The following is a 20,317-nucleotide window of genomic DNA, read 5'->3' as shown; positions in this document are numbered from 1 at the left end:
TTACGCATTATTGAGTGTCTGTTTGGGTGATTTGTTGATGAGAATGCGATGATTATTCGGCATTTCTATTAGCTACTTTAGAATGTTGACGTTGAAATATGTGCCCCTGCTCACTCTCGTACCAGTACGTTATAAAATGAACATGGCCTTAGTGAGTGAGTTGGGTCTAACGCCGCTTTTAACAGTATTCCAGTTATATCACGGCGTGACAGCTTAATGTTGGAGGAAAGCCCGAAGTGATGCAGGTCTCAGACGTTTACCACTTTGGTGAAACACGAGCACGGGTATGGTGCTGACAAACCTAGAAACATAATCGGGACGAAACGGGATTCGAACCCACAATCAAAGGTTTCTGGCGTGCCCAAGGGACGCAACTCGATCTGCACAGCGAATCGCGGCGATTTAGACGACTGGGTCACCCGTGGCCCCGAACATGGACTTACTGTCCTCTTCCAATAACTACACTCGAAATAGCCGCAAATATATGATTGACAGTTCACTGATAGTGATAAATGCATTGCCATATAAAAAAAAATATCAACATATTCGCTGTAACCAGAGACCATATAAAAGATGGTCTCTGCTGTAACGTAATAAATCAAACAACAAACTCACCAAATTTAATACAATTCTTAAAAGACGGAAACTTGAAAACATCTGCTTCGAGATCATGCAATTTGGGGTGTTGTGAGTTGTCGAGTGCTGTTCCAAGACTGCAGATGGTAAGAATAAATCAGCTCCTGTAGAATCCCGCATCATGGAGTAGTTTGCATCAATTGGATATTATATCTGTGGATTAAGATGTTACCCCTTTGGCCAAGACGACACTTTTTTCTGTGAATTCTTCCTGATTTGCAAATAAAATAAGAATATCTTCCAACGTCTCGTGCTTCATGTTTCGTGTGCGTGTGAAATCGACCGTCCAACCCATGCGATATGAAGCTTCAATTCTGCAATGTTTACCCCCTGACCTACAATGAACTCGTCCGTGTGACGTCACCTCCTGCTAACTTCGAACTGCGGAAACTTAGCAAAGAGTTTATGCGAGTTGGTGACACAACAACGTCTGAAGTTTATTTAACTTTCCTAAAGATTTCGGATTATACATGACAAAAGAAGTAAGTATAATGTGTTGTCTATCCTTAAAGACACTGTAGTAGTGTATGTTAAATGTAAAAGCGTGATTGTCAAGCGAAGCATGTGTGTCAGGGAGATTGATAGTGGCCACTGCAGGCTGTATTCTGTTCTGTCACAGATATTTTCAGTCCGCGACATTCTTACATCTTGAATAGCAAACATACGTACAGTTACTTCACGTTGTTTCAGTGTAAGGAAACACGATTTATGTATGGTTGTTTATTGTTTCTATATTTCCGGATATAAGGTTTTGTTACGGACTTGTATCGGCAGGGCCTACTCGGGCGTTATTGAACTTTATCCCCTGTGCTATATGGTGTGTGACGATCACTCCCACCTTCAGTTCAGACACTAGACAACATGTGGGTTGTGGTATCGATTGTGTTAAAGTTGAATATTGACCGGCCCTTTGATTGTAAACGAAAACTGGTCAGCAATATATATATCGAACAAGTTGTTGAATTCGCCTGACATTGTTTACAGTGTAATTTGGAAGCCTGATTGTGATCACTACATATCCTTGGGTAGATCAATAAGTGATAGCTAGCTATACAAGAATAATGAAACGTGATCATTTGGGGAATCAACAATAACACAGTTATTTTTGAAATATGTGTACTTATTAGTTTAAAATACCCAACAGACAGGACCTTTGTAAAGAAGTAAAAACCCAAAGAAAAAGTGAAATGGCTCAAAAGATTATCTAATATGATGAGTGATGTCATGAATTGATGATTATCTTCCTCATACTGTGTTCAGCAATGTTCAGTATATGCCACATGTACATACTGTGTTAACCAAGTCCAATGTCCAGGTCAAATGAATAGTCCCATCACTCCCTAATCATGACCCAAATTAAATTAAGGAAATAAATTAAGTGTATACATATATACAAAGTACAACAATATGACTTGTTTGATGTTGCTGAAACTGAAAGATATTTGTGATAAGTCCTCTAGTCCAGGAAATGTGTCATTATTGTTTTAATGTATGGAGCTTGTGATACATTCTCTAAATATAGTCTTTCTTAGTTGTTAATTATTTTTAAGTGCTGTTGACAAATAAATGTGATGCCTGGGTTATTTCACATCCAATAGTTGACCTAGGTGATAGCAAGGTAAATATTAGGATCATTGATTGTCAATGTTTTATTGATTATTTCCTTTTCAAACTCTTGCCAAGTTAATGTACAATAAATCATGTGAATAAAGATGTACAACTCAATTGATCCCAATTTAAAACAACAACAACATATATTACAGGAACAAAATCATTATGCATGTCTTCCAGGGCACTCCCTTGTCCTATTAGCTGTTGGATCAGATTCATTTGCATGGGATCAGTATATGGAAAGTTTTGTGAAAATAGGCAAAACTGCTGAAGTTAAATCGAGTCTGGACCAGACAATCCAGCGATTAATATCATGAGCATCGATCCACACAATTGGGTTCGATGACATGTATCAACCAAGTCAGCGAATCTGACAACCCAATCCCGTTAGTCGCCACTTACGACAAGCATAGTCGCCTTTTAGGGCAAGCATGGGTTGCTGAAGACCTATTCTACCCCAAACCCCTATGTGCATGAACTCTGATATTGTTTTAGAGACAGTATTTGCATGACAGGTCTTATCGGTACAGTATTTGTTTGTTTCTATGTGCAAGAAATATCCGTAGCTTCAGAAGAGACACTACTCTACACCCTGATTTCTATCATCGTCAGGGACATTACAGAATGTATCATCCTGTGTCATGTCAGTGTCAATTCAGAACTTCCAATGTAACAACAAGATTCCTGTGTGAAATTGCTACACTGCTTTTGACTGATGTTTTCGCCCCAAACCCTTTTTGTCTATGCAGGTTGTGTGTGTAGGGGGCTGAAAGCCTTTAGACTTGTTGAGTGCAGTTTAGATTGTCACAAAAGGAAACAAAAAGAAAGAACTATTTGTTTTAGGACAAACCAAAAGACCAAAAATGAACAATATATACATGTGCTTGTGTGTGGGGGTGGGGTGGGGTGGGGTGGGGTGGGAGGGTTTGCCAGGCCCTTGGCAATCTGAAGCACTGTACAGTGAAAATGGCACGTTAATAGCTCTTTCTTATTAAGTCAGTTATCAATAGCATTAAGCACAGGACCATGTAACTAATAATAATAATAAACAAACTCGGACACAAAACTCCTAGACAACCTCGAAGGCCGAGTGATCAGATGTTGATAAGATGCCTCCAGTTTTGAATTCATGCCAAGTTGGAACTGAAGTGGTGAACTTGTTTTAGTTTTCATCAAGACATGGCCCACCCAAATAAAATGTACAAAGAAGTAAATGTCGTCTTCACCAGAGTGGTTGTTGCGATAAACATGTCATTTGACAAGATAACATTCTGGATACATGCTCAGTATCTGTACACATGACATGTACCAGCTGTGCTCCACTGAATCCAGCAGGACACATTGCCATGGCTGATCAACGCTGCCTGAGCAGACACAGCTAGTTTTGTCAATGTTTTCTCTGCATGTTTGTACACAGAAATCTTCCAGCTTCCCAATGAATTTCCTGTTTCAGGAGATGACCTAGTTAACAGCCTCCCTTTTAAGTATGTCACATGATAATTTCTCCTCAACAGCCATTATTCTCATGTTACTGACAAGCATGTTCCCATGTGCACCCCCAGTGTTGGGATGCAGCCCCCAGCTGGTTGTGGTGGACTGTACTCACTGAACCCAGGCTCCTCTGGGTACAGGGCCTGGCAACGGGGTAGAAACCACAAAATGGTGTGTTTAGCGTTTGTTTCATAATTATGACATGGAGAGAGCTTGTAGTTCCAATAATTTTGTTAAATTGTTTTGAAATGTGTGCTGATTGTGGAAGCTCTACATTGACTGTAAATGATTTATTTTTATTGATGTTTTATTTTGAAGTTACATTAAGTCTGATATCGATATAATTTTATTGAGACCATATTGATGATTACCATGATTACTCCTTTAAATCTACATGCAGGGGTAGCCTCGTGGACAAAGACAGGTTTTGATTCTTCACATTGGTACAATGGGTAAAACACATTCTTGGTGTCGCCCCCATCATTTGACTGAAATATTCCCAAGAGCAATGTTAATCTACAGCAGTGTAAATTGGCACTAACCTGCTTGACTGAGTTAGCTTGCCTGATGTTAAAGGTATCCTGGGCCCTAGGGCTAGTAGAATTTCAGGTTATACTTAGGGGTCGTCCTTACCGGAAAGTAAGTATCACTAACCAGACCAGTAAATATTTCAGGTTAAGTTTCTACCATGAATCTCACTCTAAAAATCTTCATGACAATCAATATTCAAATTTAGTGATGACTTTCATGGTTATCTCCCTTGGTTGGTTGTCTTCATTTGACACTATATTAACACATGCTACTGAAGTTGATGGTTTTTTATCTGATACCTATGTTGTCACACAGGAACACAGTTTGATTCATCGTTGTTTCAAACATAGCCATGTATGACTAGTTGATGTTTACCTGAAATTTTGGTACTGATAGCTGTCTAGCGGTCTCACATAGTGCATGGTCAGATACTGGTTTGGGGTCTTGGCTGTGCTGGAAATCATAGCTATATCCTGTACTCCTTCCTCCATCTTCCCAAGGCAAGGGAGTTAACTGACTTCAAAAGTCCAGTTACCACCCTTGCTGAACTAGTCTGGAATTCCTGGGCTCGATTGTAGCGCCACCAGTGGCTATTACGAGTTATGTCCCTTCTATGCATCTGCTATGGACCAATCAGATTCAACCCCTGATATCACTTGCATTTGCTTTAAACAAAATGGCGGCACCCAGTCAAGATGATCTGATCGATAATCAAGATCTATATTGTGATAAAACGGATCTTACATCAAGTCACGTGAGCACCTTGATTAAAAACATGAAAAGATCTGGAAAATATCTGTTGACACCGAGTTGGCGGTGCACAATTGCTTTGCAAATCCTGCAATCGACCAAAATCTGCATGACAGTTTACGAACCAGATTTCGATTTCATTGCATGATTTTGATTTGACTGTGCATAGACACGTTCGTCCAGCCAAAATGTAACTCCATAATACAAGCCTAGTTCGGCAAGGGTGAAAACTGGACTTTTATAGTCAGTTAACCCTCTTGCCTCGGGAAGATGTTTTGGTTTGGTTCCGTTTGTTGTTTTACGCCGCACGCAGCAATATTCCAGCTATATGACGGCGGTCTGTAAATAATCAAGTCTGGACCAGACAATCCAGTGATTGATATCATGAGCATTGATCCACGCAATTGGGATTGATGGCATGCTTCAACCAAGTCAGCGAGCCTGACCGCCCGATCCCGTTAGTCGCCTCTTACGACAAGAATGGGTTGTTGGACACCTATTTAACCCGGATCTTCACGGATATACGGAAGATGTCCTTCCTCAGACACTGGAACAACCTTGTACACATCACTGATAGCATATTTGTTTCTGTACTTTCACTTGACATGCTGGATGAATGATATGTGGCAGCTGAATGGCTTCAAAGTATATAAGGCATTGAACATCTACAAGGACAAGTTTGTATTCACAAACAGTTTCTATCCGTACAATTGAGGTGACATTTTTGTGTAGATTCTGACACCTTTATTTCGCAATGACTTAATTGACGAAGGAGCAAAATTCTACCTGTAAATATTGCATCAATTGTAATAAAGAAGTTGTTTATCCAAAGGAGCTTGTCCTTGTTGATGATGCCAATTTGAAAATGCCACTCAAAGAAGATGCCTAACATATGTTTTTGAGAGGACTGAAACATGGTACATTGGATTTCCTTTACGGTCATTTCCTTTTTACTGATTTTTTTGTCCATGAAAGGAAGACATGTACAGTACAGAACACAGTTATAAGTACTGTAGGGTGTTGGGGCTGTTCATAGTATTTCTATACATAAATCTTCCACTCTCGGTCTAGTAGTAGACACGACTACCCTTTTAACAAGTCGGCTTTTGAAGTTAAGTTCATGGGTGGCATCAAGATGTTTGTGTAAAACATTCATCTTTAAAGAAGCACAATTGTTGGTTTGGAGTGAATTTTGGTTGCCTAGTCAAGTCTTGTTTCATGTTCATCATGGTTTATGTGGATTGAATTCATCATGTTAATCGAAGCATAATTTTTCTAGAAATTTTACTTATGGTGATGTAAGCCTCAGGTCCTAGTTGAAGAAAAACATGCAGACCCATTTATTTTTAGCACCTGTAGTCTTCATGGCAGTTCAACTTATGATAGTCAGAAGGCTTTTTGTAAGATGGGTAGAAATTATAAACCATACTAGAGGTTGGCTCAATGCTGATGGAGTGCGCCTAGTTCCAGGGCCAATTGTCTCTTCATACGTTGTACATCAGTGCACCCATTTGTACTCTGCTGAGTCCGCAATGTCTTAATTAAGCATAACATGCTCTGTAATGTTTCACTTAGTCACAGAAATACCTGCTATAGTGCACTGGCATCTGTTACACATAAACATGCTAGTCTGTGATTTAGATGAACATCACCAGCTTGTGAAAGCTGAAGAAAAGGTTTGAATATGCATACTGTTCATAACACAACATGAAGTGATTTGATTCAGAACCTTTATTGCCATTCAGTTGCACAGTAATATTGTCTTCTCAAATTTCTGGGAGCATGGGTGGCCCAGTCGTTCTGATTTGCTGTGCAGAGTAGCGTCCCTTGGGCACGCCAGGAACCTATGATTGTGGGTTTGAATCCCGGTGTGCCCTGATTATGTTTCTAGGTTACTCATCACCATACCCGTGCTCGTAGGTTTCACCAAATGGTAAACGTCTGAGACCTGCATCACTTCGGGCTTTCCTCCCACATTAAACGGACACGCTGTGATATAACTGGAATACTGTTAAAAGCGGTGTTAAACGCAACTCACTCACCCACTCATTCTCAAATTTCTTCTGAATTATATTGGAAAACAAATTAAACTTTGAGGTAAATTTCTTAACAATATGTGAACTCATCTAATGTGAATCAAAAACACCTCATGGCTCAGTTTCTGGTTGAAAGAGATGAGAAAAGAATGCATAAAGTTGTGATCTTGATCATGTAGGCCATGAGATGTGGTAACATTTGTTGAAAATAAAGATTCCTTTTTTTATTTGAATAAGCATGATAAGTAAGTCATTCACATGGGAAGTGACAGAATAATTTTTAGCTCAGCTGGACCAATTCTTCATGCTTAAGTATTATGAAGAAACGGGGTATGTGATATGCCAAAGGCTCTCGCATGATGAAATGTATTGCATGACTGAACTGCATCATGAAGATTGTCAAATACCTGAAATAGCTAGTACATCGTAGTGATTCAATACTCTGTCAGAATATGCCAAAACAAATTTGATGTGTCTACCTTTAAATTGTTGTGGTTTTAGTTTGGGTCTCAAGAGCCAAGTATGAATTTTTGTGTAAAAGGGAACTGAAAAGGTATGATAATGAGAGACGTTAAGTGAAGACTTAAAATGTTTGAACCAGCCAACCCTACTCAGGGGCCTCCCTCTCTGGTCCTCGATGCACTTTGTTTCTATAATGACGGCAAAGTAGAACTAGACTGGTTTCAGTCCAGCTGAAGTTTACATGCAAGCTGATGAGTGATGACACTAAGGCATGTCTTAAACATGGTCACGTTTTTGGTTTATGAATTGACTGATCTAAAATTTCCCAAATGATGAAAAAGATAATATTCTTGGAACATGGGTTTATTTCTCCCTGCCAAGATACTTTGCTGTTGGTCAATACATGAAGCAAAGTGACCTTTTGAAATAACAAGACAGAAATTAGTTTTCTTTTTTCCCCCAGTTCTTTTGAAACCATATAGGACTTTTCACAGCATTATAAGTGAACTTTTGGTCAATAAGACAGGTACATTATTTTTGGTTTGACTTGTCCATGGTTTGAGTTCTCAACATGATCCAAATAGATCAACTTATTACCCCAACCCCCCTATTGTAGTGGGCCTATGTTCCATAAATTATGTGAACATGAATGACAAAGTTCTTTTCATGTAGGAAACGTGAGAATGGCTGAGCAAGTCTAGAAGCTGTTGGCTGTGAGATTTGAGACAGTTGTTATGGGAGGCTCTGGTGTGTTCGACTGACACCTTTTACTGTTTCTTTCAGGACTTTTTTCTTCCTTGAGAGGATAATATATCTCTTTAGCATTGGAGGAGATTCAGATTAAGCTGGTTGTCAAATGCTACTGATTACGTTTCGTTGTAGACTTTGTGACCTAAAATTATAACAGAACACAAATACCTTATGTGTACCACAGTGAGGATCAACAGTGATCCATATTACCTCGTGTTTCATTATGCTTCATTGAGGAGTAAGGCTTGTAGTGTTTGAATGGTCGCAGTATGCTTCATTGAGGAGTAAGGCCTGTAGTGTTTGAATGGTCGAAGTATGCTTCATTGAGGAGTAAGGCTTGTAGTGTTTGAATGGTCGCAGTATGCTTCATTGAGGAGTAAGGCTTGTAGTGTTTGAATGGTCGCAGTGTGCTTCATTGAGGAGTAAGGCTTGTAGTGTTTGAATGGTCGCAGTATGCTTCATTGAGGAGTAAGGCTTGTAGTGTTTGAATGGTCGCAGTATGCTTCATTGAGGAGTAAGGCCTGTAGTGTTTGAATGGTCGCAGTGTGCTTCATTGAGGAGTAGGGCTTGTAGTGTTTGAATGGTCGCAGTGTGCTTCATTGAGGAGTAAGGCTTGTAGTGTTTGAATGGTCGCAGTATGCTTCATTGAGGAGTAGGGCTTGTAGTGTTTGAATGGTCGCAGTATGCTTCATTGAGGAGTTAGGCTTGTAGTGTTTAAATGGTCGCAGTATGCTTCATTGAGAAGTAAGGCTTGTAGTGTTTAAATGGTCGCAGTATGCTTCATTGAGGAGTAGGGCTTGTAGTGTTTGAATGGTCGCAGTATGCTTCATTGAGGAGTAAGGTTTGTAGTGTTTGAATGGTCGCAGTATGGTCAGACTGCATCGGAAAATGCACAGGGATCATCACAAAATATGTCGGATAAGTTTTGTTAAGGTTCAGGATATTTCAGTTTTAGAATGTAAATAACACTTTGCTTCCTTGTATTCAAGCCGTCAGTAGCCAATGGCATCATAGTTTCATTGAGCACTAGGAAACTTCCTTTGACATGGTTGAGTTTTGTAAAGGCAACTCAGATATGTGAGAGAAATGGTATTTACACAGAAAATGTGATTTTGTTTGAAAATGCCATGTTTGTTTGAAAGAATATTTATTCCCTTTTATAAGTTATTTGCGTTGATTCACAATTTGTATGCATACAGGACGTCAAATTCTCTGTCTGGTAAAACCATCTATCTGTGCAGGCAATAGAATAAAAAAAGGATAAGCTTATTCCTCTTATGAATTCTAATGAAGTGCAGTAAAATTACATTGGAACCAGTGAAACATTTCTTATGTGACAAATGTTGGAAGCCCCTGAGGCGTTCCCACCAGCTGTTCTCCATAACATGTGTGCATGAACACTGTGGACGATGCTGTCAACACTTAGTAACCTCCCCTCTCTTCACCAAGCACTGGGGGCCTAGCAGGCAAACATGGAGGGATTGACTGAGTCTTTAACATGCACTCAGTAAGTTCAAATTGTCGCATCATAAGTATGCATACTCATACTGTATGAAGCATTTTGTTGTGTATTGATGCATGGTGGTGACTTGGAGATTATTTGTTGAACAGCTTGGCAGGTAATCTGTATATTGTCAGTGCTGATTGTATCATGAAATGTGGTTTGTGGTGAAGCTAGTGTCCTAACTGCATTGTGTACAGTGGTCCCTGTGACTGCCAGTGTGTTGTGGCAGGGCGTTGATCAAGGAACTTACAGTCTTACCAACTGGTTTAACTTGCCTAGACTTGACTTTGGGAATAATAACAGGTCATCATTAACATGGATTATTGTTTATTTGGTTGATGGCTTGAAAGAAATATGTTCAGTTTTGTACATGTAGACAGGTTGAAATTTAAATCACTTGTACTTACCATTTTTATGGGGAAACAAAAACATGCTCATTCCTGAGACGTTCTGTTGAGGAAAAATGCCTGGTGTTGATTTCAAACCCCAAGAGGGTAATATTAAACCCCATATCGTGCCATGCTTGCAGTCTGCATTTGATGCATTTGTGGATTCGCTTTTGTCTGAATTGAAAAAAAAGGAGAAAGCTTCTGGATATCACAAAAATTCAGACATTCATCCGTAGGGTACACACACATATTGTGATATTGTCTTACATATTAGCCACACTTTATGATTAGCTGTATTAAAGAAGTTGTATTGTCTTACAACGTAAATTACCCTACAACTCTACCCTATGCACATGCTTACAGCATTTAAGTAATTGCTTTAAGTTGTGTGAATAAATACATGTATCATGGTTATATGATGTGTTCCTATTAATTGCAAAGCCTGCTGTAAACGTGGTATAAACTTAAATGTTTTGACAGTAACTGGAGTAGTTTGTGGAAATGCTAGTAACTAATAAGTGTTTCCAGATGATGTGTAAGTCAGGACAACACATGGAATTTCCTGTGACTGGTGCAACCGAAGGAAGGCATCTAGGACAGGGATAACCTTGCTTCCTCATCAGTGAGACCCTGAGCCGATTAACTTGTAGGAACACGATTAACTTGTTGGAACACGTGTACCTTAGATGAGAGGCAGAGGAGGGCATAACTAGCACACACTGTAAATCAGTCACACACCATGTAGATGTCATGGATGACTTCCTGTAGGTCACTGAGGTCAGGGGTCAAGGTACTATATCTCATATGGACAAGACCACCAACAGTTCATCAAGTTTTCTCCTTTTTTTGCTCTGTCCTCAAATATCATTTGTTGGTTATGAACAGGTCTGGGTTATGATGGTATAAAAGTATGAAATGTTTGTTCATATTATTAAATCTGTAGTCTTTTGATCTTTATGACTTTGTGATGTGTTCAGGATGGGCAAATGAATTTCAGTTCATTTATTATGATATTGTTTTGGTGCAGTTTTCCTTTGAAACAAATTTTCAGATAAGACCCTAGATGTTTGGCATTTTAACATTTCATCTTTAACTTGTTGATTGGTTGGGTGTGATGAAAGGGAAATTGAAATGTTTTGGTATTTTTGTTCCCTTTGCAAGGAGTTTCATGGGGTAGCTAGTCCATTAGGAGCATGTGTCAAACATTGGTGAGCATATCAAGGTTCAGTATGTGAAGATGTTAAAGTGTGTGCAGAAAGTGAATATCCCTGCCTGTGTACAGAACAGCTGTGATTGTAGCATATAGGGGCATCTGCATGGGGATCTAAGTGGCACATTGACAAGGCTGTGTTGGTATTGCTCAATGATACAGCTACAGACAGTTGTCAGTTTATTTATCTATGTCAAATACAGTGGAAACATGACAAACAAGCTTCTGAGCATCTCAAGACATGCATCAGCAGCATGAAAAACAGTATCAGTTGTGTATGTTTGTGAAAGAGGACAGTACATGAAAACATCTGTACGTCATTAATGATGAATTTATTTAGATAATCTTTGTACATTTTTAGTGAAATCTATCATCAATGAATAGATGGCAAAACAAATTTATGATTTTTTTGGTGTGACTCTTTGAAATGTCTTGGTATCAAGATAGATATTGTGAGAATTGATGCATGTACTTGTGGAATTTAGGTTTTTGACATAAAACAACAACAAAAATTCCGAAAAGAAAGAGAACTAATCAACATGATGAGAACAACAAGAGGGTACTTCAATGTTGAAATCAAAATCATGAAACACCTAAGAACTAGGAGGATATTTTGCTGGTTTATTTAATTTAAGGATGTGTGATTTGCAACTTCTGTTACCATGTTTACATTTAATAAGGTTTTGGTTTATGTTTAAATTTAAAGATATTTCAACCTTAAAATTCTCATTGCATGCCTATCTCTAGACAAACATCTCGTCTATGAAATCTTATATTTCTCTCCTCTAATAGAGCAAGTTAGACATGATTGTTACTCATCCAGGTTTGCTTTTTTGCGACATTTGAAACTGAGATATTGAATTGACCTTTGTACATAGATTATACTGAAACTTCAAAACCTTTGGGCATTACTCAATCATTTTTGTTCAGAATGTAATGTTTGTTTAACGCCACACTCAGCAATAATCCAGCTATATGGTGGCCACCCCATCCAGTTAGTAGCCTCTTACAACAAGCAAAGTCACCTTTTAAATCAGCGTAGGTTGCTGAAGACCTATTCGGACCTATTCTTCACTGGTTTCAGAATGTAATGAAATATGGTATATATGAAGTTAGTAGTGGGGCTCAATTTATGGCTGCTGTGCAGCCAATTCTGCTAAAAATGTTATGTAGTGCCCTTAAATTTTCTGAAAATGCGCAGGGCTAGGTTTTGATGCATGTATATAACACATGCACAAGTAACCTATAATTGAAAAATGCAACCTAATATTTATGTCCCCATGCATATAAAAGAAATTTCACATTTGTATCAATCTCACCTTTACTTGTACACACAACAACAATCTTTGGACGCACTCACTACCTCTATGCTTTATTTTCCATACAACATCACTAATATCTGTGTTATGTGTAATTCATGACACATGACACAGTCATCACAGATCTGGGATTGTACTTTTTAGACTAGTTCATGCATCTATGTTTCATCTTGGACAAATTTAGAGGGACCAGGATGCAACCTGGTTATGTCTGGTGCAACTAGCTTCTAATGTCAACATGCACCTGGTGCAAGTTAAATCATGTTCCTTAAATCGAGCCTAGATGCAATTTTGGCTTCTCTGAAATTACCATACTGAGGAAGCTGAACTTTGGCCTGTATGTCTCTCCTTATCTGCTTATGATGACATCATATTTTGTTCAAATCATTGGGACTTTCCTGTATGTCATTAGGTAATAGCTGAAACTTAAGGTAAAGTAAATGCAACTGTTGTGCATTGCATTATTGTTCTCAAATAGTACATTCATTCTTGCAGATTTGAAAACATTGTGGACATTACAATACTTATTTGTATCTGTTAATACTTTTTGCTACAGTATTTACCCAGAAAGTATTGGAATAGTGGAGAGCACCTGTGGTTAAGAGCTGGCTTTGTTAATATTTTGACAACAATAATGTTGACTAGAAATTCAGATTTGGTTTTATAAAATACACATAGGACCAACCTATGACTACAGTGTTAGTGTATTTACTAAATACACATGTATTGCTGGCAATGTTTCCATGGTTATGTCTGTACAAGGCATTTGATGCATGAGGATGTCTCCCTCATCTAGGTAGGTGGAAGCCTTCAGTCTGTAAATGAAGGTATTAAGCAGGGATGCTACCAGCCTCCAGGAACTAGAGCATCTATCAATCTGGCACACTGATGCCAGTATTTACCATTCCAATCTCTCCATGTGGCTTCTGTGAAGATCTGAGAGCCCGAACAAATTGCTCTTTATGTGAATATGGTGAGAACAAGAGTGTCTACATGTACGCCTTGAATCATCCCCTGAAATACCCTCCCCCTTCCATGTTGGAAGCCTGTTGGAGTGAAATGATTCATAAGCTAAATAAACTGATATTTGAGATAGCTGTACACACAAGTGTCTTAATTCATGGGGCTGGAAACATGTTTATCCTGGACGTTAGTCCAAGCTTCACCCAGAACACCTCACGACATCCTTCACTTTTCAAGTTTTAAGATTTTTGAAAATTTCTGTGAAAGGGACTTGATTTATTAGTTTGAATGTCAGATTAACTAAACTATGAACTGTTAAGTGTCAGAGTAGCTAAGGTATGTAATACGTGTATTGATTGTTGTCTCCAATATTAACCCTCTCTCTGGGGTTTTATCATGTCTAGTACAACTGGTATATGCCCTGCGTCTTCTGTATTCTGTTGCCTGTAATCTAAGCTACTTTAGATTGAATGACTTGATGCCAGATGGCGTCTGTGGGAGGGTCTCGAAACATGTCAAATATATAGAGCCTGTATTTATGTTGCAAATTTAAGGAGAATTAACATTTATGTGAACTAGTGTGTAAAATACTTTCACTGAATTATGGCCATCATAGTCATGTGACTAGAAAAAGACGTCCTCTTACATGTGTCTTACATACTTGAAGTATATTCCCTCTAAAGTTAAAAGTCATTCCTCACAGAAATAATTGTGTGCAGCCCTCTTTGAAAAAACAACTTTCTCCCATTAAAGTTACCACTGTTCAATAAACCTACAGCTGTATTCCACATTGTGAAATTGTATCATGGGCTGAAGGGACGATTTTGGAGTTGAAAGTAGCACTCTGCAAACAGCAGTTTCTGCTTACAAACATGAGCAGATTATACCTGTCAAAGATTTCATACTTTGTCCACCTCCCATAAACTCCAGAGGCATTTTTAAGTCAAATGGTTGGTGACATTGATGGACAAGGTCACTAATTATTGAATTGATAATAAGGACCCTACTTGACAGACATGATCTCTGGAGTGGGGCCTACATGCCTAGATTTGATTATTTTTGGGTGATTTCTAGCTAGAGACTTGAAACATTCTAGTTTGATGTCTTTCTGCAGGAGGCAAGTGTTTTCTGAAAAAGGAAGCTGTGCCATCTAAAACAAAACTTTGGCCAGATGGTATCAAACAAAGTAGATAGAGGTAAATATCACACCAGAGTGTTTTGGGATGTCAAACATCCTGTATTAGGAATATACATTGTGTTTTCCAAGCCATGGGATAAAAGCATTTTAACCTCTTTATCATATGACGTCATTCATAAAATGGTGCCGAGACATTGCAAGCATTTCTGGTATGAGTGCATTAATGTATCATGTCACGAGGTATTAGTCAGTCAAACCCTGACAACAGGCAATATGTTACAACTGAAACTTGGGGATGTAAGATCTGAGAATTAATTTAATTAAAAGGCCTTTATATTTCTTTAAACTTATCCCATCTCACACTATGCATTTCTTCTTTCATGTAGTCATGTTATCAGGTCGTGTAGGTAGCTATGCAGGGGATTATGTGCATGACCCATTTGTTTGGGTTTTGACCATGGTGATGCTGGGACGTGGTCAAGTGAATTGTTTTTTAGAAGCTGGAAACTTTGTTCAAGCATGTTTCCACATAGGATTGAAAAGTATATAAATACACAATTTTTTGGAAAATTTCAAATTCTTGTCAAGAATTAAGTACAATGAACATTACTGTTCGTCCCTTGGGATGCAATATATATTGCTTCTGCATCCATCCAAGACATTTGTGTGTACGCGACACTCACTTCTTCATCATGTAAAACCCTGATACCATTTCTATCCATTGGTTTTACCCTGCCAAGAAACTTACCCATTATATGATACAAATATATATCATGTCAGGGAAATGGTGTGACAGTGACACAGGTGGCCTCATAATCTGAGGTAGAGTAATTTGCTGTGCACAGTTTGCCCTATTTATATAACCTGAGATCCTGATGGGACGTGAGTAGAAACCATTTGTGAAACTCATGGATGTGTCTGCCAGTGAGAAGTTGCCAGTGGCAGTGTTAATTAGACAATTCTGTTAATAATGTTAAATATCCAACTTGTGACTGCTTTAATGTGTTGTGTATTGACCTGACAGTATAAGTGCTGCATCCCCTCCCCAAAGTCGGCCATGTGGACATACATACATCAAGTAATCAATACCAGCTGGCTGGGTCCCTGCAACATGAGGTGGTGTAAATTACAGGTTTATAACATGTAGCCGAGACCAGTGATGTTGGCCTGATAATAGGAACCTTCATCAACCCATCACAACATGTCTCTTGTTATTTATAAAACTTTAAGTATGCCATAATGTTATAGCATGAAGAGGGGCGGTGGGGTAACCTGGTGGTAAAAGTGTTTGCTGTCAAGCCGAAGACCCGGGTTCAATTCCCAACATGGGGAAAATGTTTGAACCCCATTTTTGGTGTCCCCTACTGTGATATTGCTGGAATATTGCTGGAATATTGCTAAAATCATTGAAAATCATACTCAATCACTCACTCTCTCAGGTAGCATCTAGAACATGTCAACCACACATATCATTCTCAGGCAGCATCTAGAACATGTCAACCACACACATCATTCTCAGGTAGCATCTAGAACATGTCAACCACACATATCATTCTCAGGCAGCATCTAGAACATGTCAACCACATATATCATTCTCAGGTAGCATCTAGAACATGTCAACCACACACATCATTCTCAGGTAGCATCTGGAACATGTCAACCACACATATCACTCTCAGGTAGCATCTAGAACATGTCAACCACACATATCATTCTCAGGTAGCATCTAGAACATGTCAACCACACACATCATTCTCAGGCAGCATCTAGAACATGTCAACCACACACATCATTCTCAGGCAGCATCTAGAACATGTCAACCACACATATCACTCTCAGGTAGCATCTAGAACATGTCAACCACACATATCATTCTCAGGTAGCATCTAGAACATGTCAACCACACACATCATTCTCAGGCAGCATCTAGAACATGTCAACCACACACATCATTCTCAGGCAGCATCTAGAACATGTCAACCACACATATCACTCTCAGGTAGCATCTAGAACATGTCAACCACACACATCATTCTCAGGTAGCACCTGGAACATGTCAACCACACATATCATTCTCAGGTAGCATCTAGAACATGTCAACCACACATATCTGACACGTGAAGATCCAGGGTAGAATAAGTCTTCAGCAACCCATACTTGCCGCAAAAGGTGACTATGCTTGTTGTACGAGGCGATCGGGTGGTCAGGCTCGCTGAGTTGGTTGATGCATGTCATCGATCCTAATTGCGTGGATCAATGCTCATGGTGTCAATCACTGGATTGTCTGGTCCAGATTCGATTATTTACAGACTGCCATAATATACCGTAGCTGGAATATTGCTGAGTGCGGCGTTAAACAACACTCACTCACTCACTCACCACACTCACTCTTGCATGAAGACACTCTTTACATATGCTAGAGTGACTGGTACATATCTCTGCATGACAAGAGGTTTGTTGGAAGAAGTTTGGTCAAAGAATTGAGTTCATTCGAATACATAATTTTTGTCTCGTGATGGATAAGCCACAAATCAGTTGTTTCAGTTGTGTATTTGTTATTTTCTAGAGGTTGTTGATTGAGTTAACCAGGAAATAAGATGCTGGTGAAACAATGGATGAAAAGTAGTATTCTGTGAATGTTATTACTTCCATAAACTTTGAGCTGACAATTTTCATACTTGAGTCATATTTCCATGAATTTGGTTTGGCAAGGAAAGTCAGAGTTATGTCGAAGGACACTGATTATTATCCCTCACTAACTCATAACTGATTAATAAGACAAGTATTAATATGGTTAAGTATCAACTTCAGTGTGTTGTGATGTGACATGTTCCACATGCTGCCTGAGAGTGATATGTGTGGTTGACATGTTCTAGGTGCTGCCTGAGAATGATGTGTGTGGTTGACATGTTCCAGGTGCTGCCTGAGAGTGATATGTGTGGTTGACATGTTCCACGTGCTGCCTGAGAGTGATATGTGTGGTTGACATGTTCCACGTGCTGCCTGAGAGTGATATGTGTGGTTGACATGTTCTAGGTGCTGCCTGAGAATGATATGTGTGGTTGACATGTTCCAGGTGCTGCCTGAGAATGATAAGAGTGGTTGACATGTTCTAGATGCTACCTGAGAATGATATGTGTGGTTGACATGTTCCAGGTGCTGCCTGAGAGTGATATGTGTGGTTGACATGTTCCAGGTGCTGCCTGAGAGTGATATGTGTGGTTGACATGTTCCAGGTGCTGCCTGAGAGTGATATGTGTGGTTGACATGTTCTAGATGCTGCCTGAGAGTGATATGTGTGGTTGACATGTTCCAGGTGCTGCCTGAGAATGATATGTGTGGTTGACATGTTCTAGATGCTACCTAAGAATGATATGAGTGGTTGACATGTTCCAGGTGCTGCCTAAGAAAGATGTGTGTGGTTGACATGTTCTAGATGCTGCCTGAGAGTGATATTTGTGGTTGACATGTTCTAGGTGCTGCCTGAGAATGATATGTGTGGTTGACATGTTCCAGGTGCTGCCTAAGAAAGATGTGTGTGGTTGACATGTTCTAGATGCTGCCTGAGAGTGATATTTGTGGTTGACATGTTCTAGATGCTGCCTGAGAATGATATGTGTGGTTGACATGTTCTAGATGCTGCCTGAGAATGATATGTGTGGTTGACATGTTCTTGGTGCCACCTGAGAAGGATATCAGTGGTTGACATGTTCCAGGTGCTGCCTGAGAATGATATGTGTGGTTGACATGTTCTTGGTGCCACCTGAGAAGGATATCAGTGGTTGACATGTTCCAGGTGCTGCCTGAGAATGATATGTGTGGTTGACATGTTCTTGGTGCCACCTGAGAAGGATATCAGTGGTTGACATGTTCCAGGTGCTGCCTGAGAATGATATGTGTGGTTGACATGTTCCAGGTGCTGCCTGAGAATGATATGTGTGGTTGACATGTTCTAGATGCTGCCTGAGAGTGATATGTGTGGTTGACATGTTCTAGATGCTGCCTGAGAATGATATGTGTGGTTGACATGTTCTAGATGCTGCCTGAGAATGATATGTGTGGTTGACATGTTCCAGGTGCTGCCTGAGGATGATAAGAGTGGTTGACATGTTCTAGATGCTGCCTGAGAGTGATATGTGTGGTTGACATGTTCTAGATGCTGCCTGAGAATGATATGTGTGGTTGACATGTTCCAGGTGCTGCCTGAGAGTGATATGTGTGGTTGACATGTTCTAGATGCTGCCTGAGAATGATATGTGTGGTTGACATGTTCCAGGTGCTGCCTAAGAAAGATGTGTGTGGTTGACATGTTCTAGATGCTGCCTGAGAATGATATGTGTGGTTGACATGTTCTTGGTGCCACCTGAGAAGGATATCAGTGGTTGACATGTTCCAGGTGCTGCCTGAGAATGATATGTGTGGTTGACATGTTCTAGATGCTGCCTGAGAATGATAAGAGTGGTTGACATGTTCCAGGTGCTGCCTGAGAATGATGTGTGTGGTTGACATGTTCCAGGTGCTGCCTGAGAGTGATATGTGTGGTTGACATGTTCTAGATGCTGCCTGAGAGTGATATGTGTGGTTGACATGTTCTAGATGCTGCCTGAGAATGATATGTGTGGTTGACATGTTCCAGGTGCTGCCTGAGAATGATATGTGTGGTTGACATGTTCTAGATGCTGCCTGAGAATGATGTGTGTGGTTGACATGTTCCAGATGCTGCCTGAGAATGATATGTGTGGTTGACATGTTCTAGATGCTACAGTCAGTTTGACTCCAAATGAGACCAATGAATTGCAAAATAACTCGAAATCAAGAAAAGTGTATGAAACATCAATACTGTACTTGACCATGAATACACTGTACCCAACAAAATCTGAATTTTGTTTATTTTAAGACCTATGACGGATGAAGTTCTTTAAGAAACTATCATGTAATTTTGTATAGAAATGTGTACATGACACGTAGGGGGACAAACCGTGGAAGGAACAGCGTGCTACACAGTGACCGTGTTCATTCAATGACAAGATGCGCTACTCAGCAGATGTTAAATAGTTGATGTTTAATGTGTATGATTTCTTTAGAAGTGAAGCAGAAAGAGCAAAGCCTTTTTATGCAATGAATAAATTCTTGAAACGAGCTTCAAAAGCTCTTGGTATGTCCCCTCAGAAACTTAAAAATGTTGTTTGTCAACGAGATACAAATAGTCAGGCCAAGGAGGTAGGGAACATGTCAAAACCACGCAAGGTTGATAAATTAGACAGTTTTCAGAGGGATCAAGTCAGACGTGCAATTGTTTAACTGCACTCAGAAAATAAGTACCTGTCCCTAAGAATTTTGAAGAAACACCTTGAAACTGACCATGATTTACATGTTACAAAGTACAAACTATGGCAGCTGTTGCATACATTTGGTTACAAATACAAAAAGATAACTGGAGAAAATAGGGCTGTGTTGTGTGAACGGTCTGACATTGTTCGTCCCACAAAATCATTACCTTCGTACCATCAAGCAGAAACGTGAAGAA

At 39.5% G+C, this 20,317-nt stretch overlaps 1 protein-coding gene across 2 annotated transcripts in view; it reads left to right on the top strand.

Annotated features, from left to right (window-relative positions):
* The first annotated feature begins 993 nt into the window (after nucleotides 1–993).
* The window catches only part of LOC124131381 (tumor necrosis factor alpha-induced protein 8-like), a 29,797-nt gene continuing 10,473 nt past the window's right edge, over nucleotides 994–20,317 (top strand). Inside the window, exon 1 of one of the 2 annotated variants that reach the window (XM_046494621.2) lies at nucleotides 994–1,118. The gene's annotated coding sequence lies outside the window, so the exon portion shown is untranslated. Of the gene's footprint in view, nucleotides 1,119–9,755; nucleotides 9,775–20,317 lie in introns of those variants that run through there. The other variant, XM_046494620.2, reaches the window with a different exon arrangement.

The sequence above is a fragment of the Haliotis rufescens genome, unplaced genomic scaffold (assembly GCF_023055435.1).
Source record: "Haliotis rufescens isolate VD_foot unplaced genomic scaffold, xgHalRufe1.0.p SCAF_1, whole genome shotgun sequence".
Classification (NCBI taxonomy): domain Eukaryota; kingdom Metazoa; phylum Mollusca; class Gastropoda; order Lepetellida; family Haliotidae; genus Haliotis; species Haliotis rufescens.
The sequence above is the reverse complement of the archived record's forward strand: the minus strand, read 5'-3'. Positions and strand labels throughout refer to the sequence as shown.